Source organism: Balearica regulorum, chromosome 1, assembly GCF_011004875.1.
Source record: "Balearica regulorum gibbericeps isolate bBalReg1 chromosome 1, bBalReg1.pri, whole genome shotgun sequence".
In the NCBI taxonomy this organism is placed as follows: domain Eukaryota; kingdom Metazoa; phylum Chordata; class Aves; order Gruiformes; family Gruidae; genus Balearica; species Balearica regulorum.
The window spans coordinates 122,267,000-122,273,968 of NC_046184.1; the positions used below are offsets into that span (position 1 = coordinate 122,267,000).

Genomic DNA, 6,969 nt, shown 5'->3' on the forward strand with positions numbered 1-6,969 from the left:
GTTATCTAAGGGCAAGTTGTTCTTTAATATTTCATCCATAGGCCTATCTGGTTTCAGTGAGCAGCTTGTGTGGCTCTCACTGAGCTAGCTTTAAACTAAATACCTTAGAAGCAAGGTAGCTGTGTTGGTTTTGAAGCAGGGTTTCTTCCCTTTCTCAAATGTCCAACACTGAGATGATGGGTTTTCCAGTGGTTGCTGATTTTGCAGTTTTGCAGGTATATTATTTAGTCTCACTGTGAGTGGCAGACTACATAACTCAGAGCTTCCTATTCACCCATAGCATTTCCAGTGGAGATGCAGCAGTTCTTTTTTCAGGAATTAATCATATTTTGTATTCATCCCAGTAGACTTGAAAGGGAACTCAAAGCAACAAGAAACTTTTTCACTACAAGAGAGTTTCAAGAGGTTTCAGGAGGTGAAACCCCACAGCTGGCTGGCTAGCAGTCCTTCACAGCATCTAAATTTCACAGCTGTAATTCTCTATGTCCAACAGCAACAATGAAGACACAGGTGAGAACGGCATGCCTTTACCACTTCATCCTTCTAAGTTATGATTTTACTTAAGATTTTGAGACCTGGGTATCAGACACTGTAGAAACCAAAAAATGTCAAGCCTGTGTGAGCTCACTATGCCACTTCTTTTTATCTACAACTTCTGTTGAATTGATTTTCCCCTTACAGACTTCATACTACTTTCCTGGGCCTCCCATGGACCTTTCTGTGGTCCCTTCTCACTTTCTTCCCTTCCACGAGCACGGGGTCACCAAACCTGGTGAAGCAACAGTGACCAGTGGCAAGCAGTGCATGTTGTCAGCAGGGGACAACCCACCAGGCTAATGCTGACAGCAGCCAGCAGGAGGTTGTGGGATTCATGTTTTAGAAAGCCCATATCCTGCTCCCTGTCTGCACCCTTTTTACAAATCCCTGCTGTTTCACTCCTGTTGAATTCCTGCACTTTTGGTTTCTCCAAGTCCTTCACTTTTCAGCACACCGTGTGGAGCAGGGAGGAGAGAGGCTGCATGGTCCATGGGATTTATATACAGGGTAGAGGTCCCAAAAGCTGCAAAGCTTGGAGTTGTGTCGGTGCATGGAAGCACAGAAGGAAAACAGTGGTTTCAACTCCTGTCCATGTCTACAAGTGGATTCCCTGGTGGCATCTGCATATTCAGTGTGAGCCTGGGGGGGCTCTGCCCCAGACTCCCAGGTTTTGTGGGCAAGGGAAGATGCTGCAGCAGGGGCAGAGAGGCAACTGCAGCCACAAGGTCATCCCAGTATCTCACTGTTGACATCCTGTCCCTCTTGGTCTCACAGGCATTGCATACAGTCCAGCAGGCAAACAGGGCTCTGTGGAGAAAGCTTAGCTCAGGACTGAGCCTGTCTGTGCAGGACCATCTACGTAGTAAGCTGCTGAAGCCCTAAGGGAAGGGTCCTAGATGGTGAATGAGCTTGCTCAAAAGGGCAACCAGCCAGGTCTTTAGGGTTTTGATAGAGCAAAAGAAGCACATCACTGACCCGAGGCAAATGGATCTGACTGTGGAGCAAAAGCCAGGCTCAAGATGTGTCATGCATAGGTAACCTGCACCTTGCCAGAGCACCTGGGACTTAACGCAGGGAAGCGTCTATCCCTGGGACTCTGCAGTGTCATGGAGCATGGTGGCCTGCCAGCCCTCCCTGTCAGCGTGCTGGGCTGCAGGGGAGATAATGTGTCAGGATATGTATGTCACTGACAGCATCCACGGGGAATCCCAAGCCTAAAAACCCCACAGAAGTATTTTATATCCCCACCTACAGCAATATTGTAGGCTATAAATTTTGCATGTGGTCACTGTACTCTTCCAGAGTGTGTAGGCAGCTGTCAGCTTCCTAATCCTGGATTTATTGGCAGCAATGAGAGGAGAGAGGAGGCTCTTGTCAGGGACCTAGAGGACAAGCCTATTCTCAGCACTTTGGAGGACTCTCCTGATGGCGGTTAGATGCACTGGAGTCCCCACAGGCTCCCATGAATGTTACCCTTCTCAAAGCTGAAGATGATACACCTCTGCAAGGAACCCTCTCATGTTTCCAGTACGACCCAGCCCTCAGTTTTCCTCCCTTTCTCATGCCCATATACTGAATGGTAAATTCAGCAGCAGCACCCTCACAGCCACTGACGAGGAGCGCAGCCAGAGCAATCAGCCCAAACGCTATCTCCTTGCAGGGAGGTGATTTCCCAGGGGCAGCATCTGACCTCTGAAGCAGACAAGGAAGACTTTGGGAGAAATGGCAGTGATGGGCTGCGGCTCTGCTCTGCCTGAGGCCAAGACACACTGGTGCAAGGAAGTCCCACCTGCCAGAGGTGGGAAGCCTAAATAAGGGCCTCCAAAGACCCCAGCTTCATTTCTTGGACTCGTCTGGTCTCCATAAGCCCTCGTTGCAAAACCATGGGCTGGTGTTGCCAGCGTTTCCCTCTGTAGCCAGTTGAAAGGTACGGGGGGATCTTGTTGGGGCACGACAGCAGACCCAGGACGAGTCTGTGGCTCTGTTGACTTCAGAGACACACCTCCACACCTCCAAGCTCTCCCCTTCTGCAGCACAGAAACAGATCTTAGCATTCATCCGTAGCACCTTCTTTCTGCTGTGGCAAGAATCTAAAGCACCACGGGAAGCCAGCAGGTAACAATAGTGCTCACAGGTTAGTTCCAGCTCCTGGCTTTCCAAATCACAGCTACTGGTGCCAGGCTATGATTTATTATTAAATCAATGAGAGTTTCTTCATTGTCCTCCATGGATTTTAGCATTTCTTTCAGAAACAAGAGGACTGTTTGTCTGTTCATACCTATGAAAAGAAAAAGTGCCTTGATCTGGAGTGGGCTTCTATGAAAGCCAGGCAAGAAAACATTTCAGAAGAAAAGGAAAAGCAAGGAAAACCAGAACCGTTTCCTTACATTATTCACATGCACTCTGCTACCTAAAGACAGTCAAGCTCAATTCAAGTGTCTCACATTGTGCAAACATGTGAGCATCTGGCAGAAGCGCATAACTTAAACGTTGCTGGTGTGAGTGAGTGGAACTCTTGCATCCAGCAAAGAGCAACAAGTATTATGCCATATAAGTAAGTGACAGCTTTGGAAATGAATTCATTTTAAAAGAGCCTGTCAACTTGAAACCTAGCCACTTTGCAAAAAAAAGCATTTCAAAACATTTTCAGGTTGATATCTTCCCTCAATTTTCCCCATCACTCTTAGCATCTTATTTTTGTATCAGTTAAACTTGCTCCCTCTTGTTCCGTTGTGAAGACTACACACACACACACACACACACAAAGCTACAGAGGAAAACCAATCATCTGTGCTGCTTTGCATCATAAGACAAAACAGGAACGTGTCATGATTGAGGAAAAAACTAACAAGAGAAATCAACGTTAATATAGCTGGTCAAATAATTGTTTCAAGAACCAGAGAGGGAAAGCAGGAGAGGATGTTAGATGACTTTATCCTTGTAAAACTACTCTCTAACATACCTGCAATAAAATTGATCCTCAGCTGTTTACCAGACAAGTAACTCCGATCCTGCAAGCTGTGCACAGACCCCTGAACCGATGCAGAGTTGCAGTATTTTTTTATTTTATTTTGTTACTGACTAACAGCACAGTTTAGAGCAACTGTCAACGTGCTATGGTGCAGGGAACCGGGCTTTCACAGCGCTGTCTGCAGCAGCGCTGATTCCAGGCAAAGGGGTCTCAAAAGCCTTTTTTTGCATTTCCCACTTTGGCTTCATCCAGTGCTAAAAAATGAGTCTATTTAAGCATAATTCACAGTTATCTCTTTCAGATCGTCTGTAAAATGTTAATGTAATGTGTTCCCATTTAAAGATCCCTTTGCACTGCAAGAGCCACGTGAAGCAGTCTCTACAGACAGGAGTGGCACCCAAATTAATCTAACATGGAAGAAGGAGGAATAACAAACCTTTGCAAAAGGCACAGTGAAATCTGCCCGGTGCAAGAGAGCCCATTCGCCGTGTGGGCAGGTGGCATGATTAGCGATGGGCGACACTGTCCACCGTGGTGCCAGAGAGCTTCTCGGTTCGATTCTCCCAACCAGGCAAGATGTGACTCACGCAGTTTGCTTGCAAAGAAGGAGGACCATCTGCTAGTCATGAGCAGATGACAAATTCACTGCATTGCGTCTTGTCGCTACTTCCAAATTTGTAAGTAAACACATTTTGTAACCTCTCTCAGAATATTTGAGAGCTTCGATAATGGAAAAGTTTAAATTTATGTAACGCACGGGGGGGAAGGGGGAAATGTTTTATTCTGAATGGGCTTCGAAAGCGCCCGCTCCAACCTGGTGCCAGCTCTTGTAAACTCCCGCCTGCGAAGCGGGGCCACCGCGGCGGCGGGTGCGGGCGGCCAGGCGCGCTGGGGCCGCGGTGCCTGCGCTCCCCCGGGCGGCCGCCGGTCCGCGGTGCAGCCCCGACCTCTGCCGGCTCCCGCCTGCCCCTCGCTCCCTCCAGGGGCGTCCAGACCACACTGAGAGTGTACCCCAAGGCTGGCAACCCCGGGCACCCCACGCCTCTGTTAGAAATGGGAAATCGCTGTTCCACACCCCCCCACACACACACCCCCCCCGCCCCAGGCTGAGCCCCTGGCAGCTGCCCCGCAGCGTTTGCTTGGGGTCGGCAGCGCATCCGTCCGAGTCGTGCTGGTCTTTCACAGCCAAGCCCGCTCGTCGGCAGGTCCTAGCGCAGTTTAAGGCGTGAGTTACGGCATCTTGCAGTGTGAGGGGTGAGGAAGCTAGGCAGCATGGAGGCAAGGGTTTCGGCACCAGCACCCGCGTCGACAACCTCTGTGGCTCAAACAGGCTAAAACTCGAGTTGGTACCCAGGCACTGAATTTAAGCTTGCATATCCAAAGGACTCTAAGGAATTTAAGCATCAGTATCTCGCTATGTCTCAACCTAAAGACTGAGAGAAGTAACGCAAAGAGTGACCAGGAAACACTTATTTGGCTTAGCCAGGGCATTGTCTGGACAAGGTATCCCCATGCTTTTTGAAGGACAAGATCCTATGGTAAACAAAAAATTGCATTAATTACAGCTATGGAAGCTATACACTAAATGCAGATATAAGAAGGCCCAAAATCATAGGACCATCTTCATCTTACTTAAGTCCAGCCCTTACTGCTCTTAGCCATGACACAGTCTCCATTGAATGTCTTCATTGTTTTTAGAGAGGGACTGTCCTTTTCCAATCGATCTCATGGCGAATAACTACTTTGCTCTGAGTCTCAGCCATCTGGACCAGACCACAGGATGATGAAGGACTAATCATGCTCTCTCTGAAAATTGAAATCGAGGGAGTAGGGTGATGATGAACCCTATGGCTGTGCCATTCACATATTAGCTAGCCCAAGGAAACTCTCTGTTGCTATTCTGCTGCCTCCGTCCCAGTTTTTTTGTACTCCACAGTGCGTCTGCCTGACTGATTTCCCGACTTTGACAGCTTTCAGCACCTCTGCTGCTTCTGGGTTTCAGCAATGCTGATCTTCCAAATGCTGGAAGATGATGCAAGACTTTCCAGCCTGTCCTGTCTCCTTGGTGTTCGTCCACACCTGAGCAAGGAGAGCAGAGCAGCTAAAGATAGAGGAAGAAAGTCAGAGACCAGCAAGAGACCTCTGCAGACCAGCTTGTGAAATTGCAAGAAGCGGTGCACAGCCCTGGGGAGAGCACCTGAGTCTTTCACTGGCCATCATCCTCACTTCCTGGCCTGCTGGCTCCTCCTTGCTTGAGTATTCCTTCTGCAGATGCTCCTTATCACCCACCCCACTTTACAGGGACTTCTGCATCTACTTATCTCTCCTGCTCCTCTTTGTGTCTTCATGCTATCTCTGTGCAACCGCACCTACAAGCACAAATCCAAATTGCCTTTCCCTGTCCCTGGTGATTTATAGATCTGCTTCCCTGCTCCATCCATCACAGTGAATGCCTGTCCCTCTGATGCCACCCAAAAGACACATCCCACCCAGCTGAAGCCCAGCATACTGGGAACAGAGCTGCTCAGGTGACAGCCCAGGGTTGTACTGCATGTCCTCAGGAGCATGCTGCCTGTCCCGCAGGCACCCCTAGGAGACATCTTTGGCTCAGACTTCTTCTCACATCCTCAGTGATTTATTTTTTTTCTGGATACCATCTTTAAGCTGTGGTCTTTCATCTCCTTTCAGCTAAAATTCCTGTGCAGGCTTCTGACATTTTGAATCTTAGCTACTCCCACCTTTTTTTTCTTTCTGGCCTTGACAAACACTGTCTCATACAACTTGTACCCAGCTCAAACACTGCTATGAGCATCCTTTCCTCACGGGTGGCTTTGGCTCTGCTGCTGCTGCCTCTGCCCCCCTTCCTCTGCTCTGCTATGTGCAGCAGAAGCCCCATCCCTCTGCTGTCCAGGTTCCCCAGTGCATCACTCACTAACCAGACAATTTCTGTGCTCAGCTAGCCCTTAGTACAAGCCTCGCTTGCCTATTTGATAGATTTTCAGACAAGCACCCTTGCCAGTCCACTCCCACCACTCTTCAGGCGTTAGACGGGCACACCACAAACACCTGCAGAGCCGCTCCCTTGTCTTCTGTCAAAATCATCATTAAAAGCCTCTGGGACGCTCTCAGAAAATCTTTACTGTGGACTGCCCCTGTGCTGAGCTCATTTCTGATCTGCCGAACACTGCTGTTCCATCATTTCCTTCTGCTTTCCCTTCCCTTCGCCTACTTTGTCATTTCCCATTGCCTCTGCTTCCGTGCTGAGCTCTCTAGCACAGGGCCCATCCTTTTTCCTTAACCATTCAATACTCAATCTGGTGATGTCCTGGTCCTTGATTAAGATTCCTACGAGCTATGGTGATATGAATAGTAAATCATTAGGATCGATTCCCTGGTGCTACACTGTCATTCTAGGCATTTGCTACAGCTCCTGGTAGTAATTTGTATTTAACTTTGCTTCA

The 6,969-nt window shown here is 48.6% G+C and overlaps 1 long non-coding RNA gene across 1 annotated transcript; it reads left to right on the plus strand.

Annotated features, from left to right (window-relative positions):
- Positions 1-361: 361 nt before the first annotated feature.
- LOC142600122 (uncharacterized) lies at positions 362-5,717 on the plus strand. Its single transcript, XR_012833575.1, has 3 exons — positions 362-510; positions 3,851-4,185; positions 5,511-5,717. It is a non-coding gene; the product is annotated as an uncharacterized LOC142600122 (long non-coding RNA).
- Positions 5,718-6,969: the final 1,252 nt, after the last annotated feature.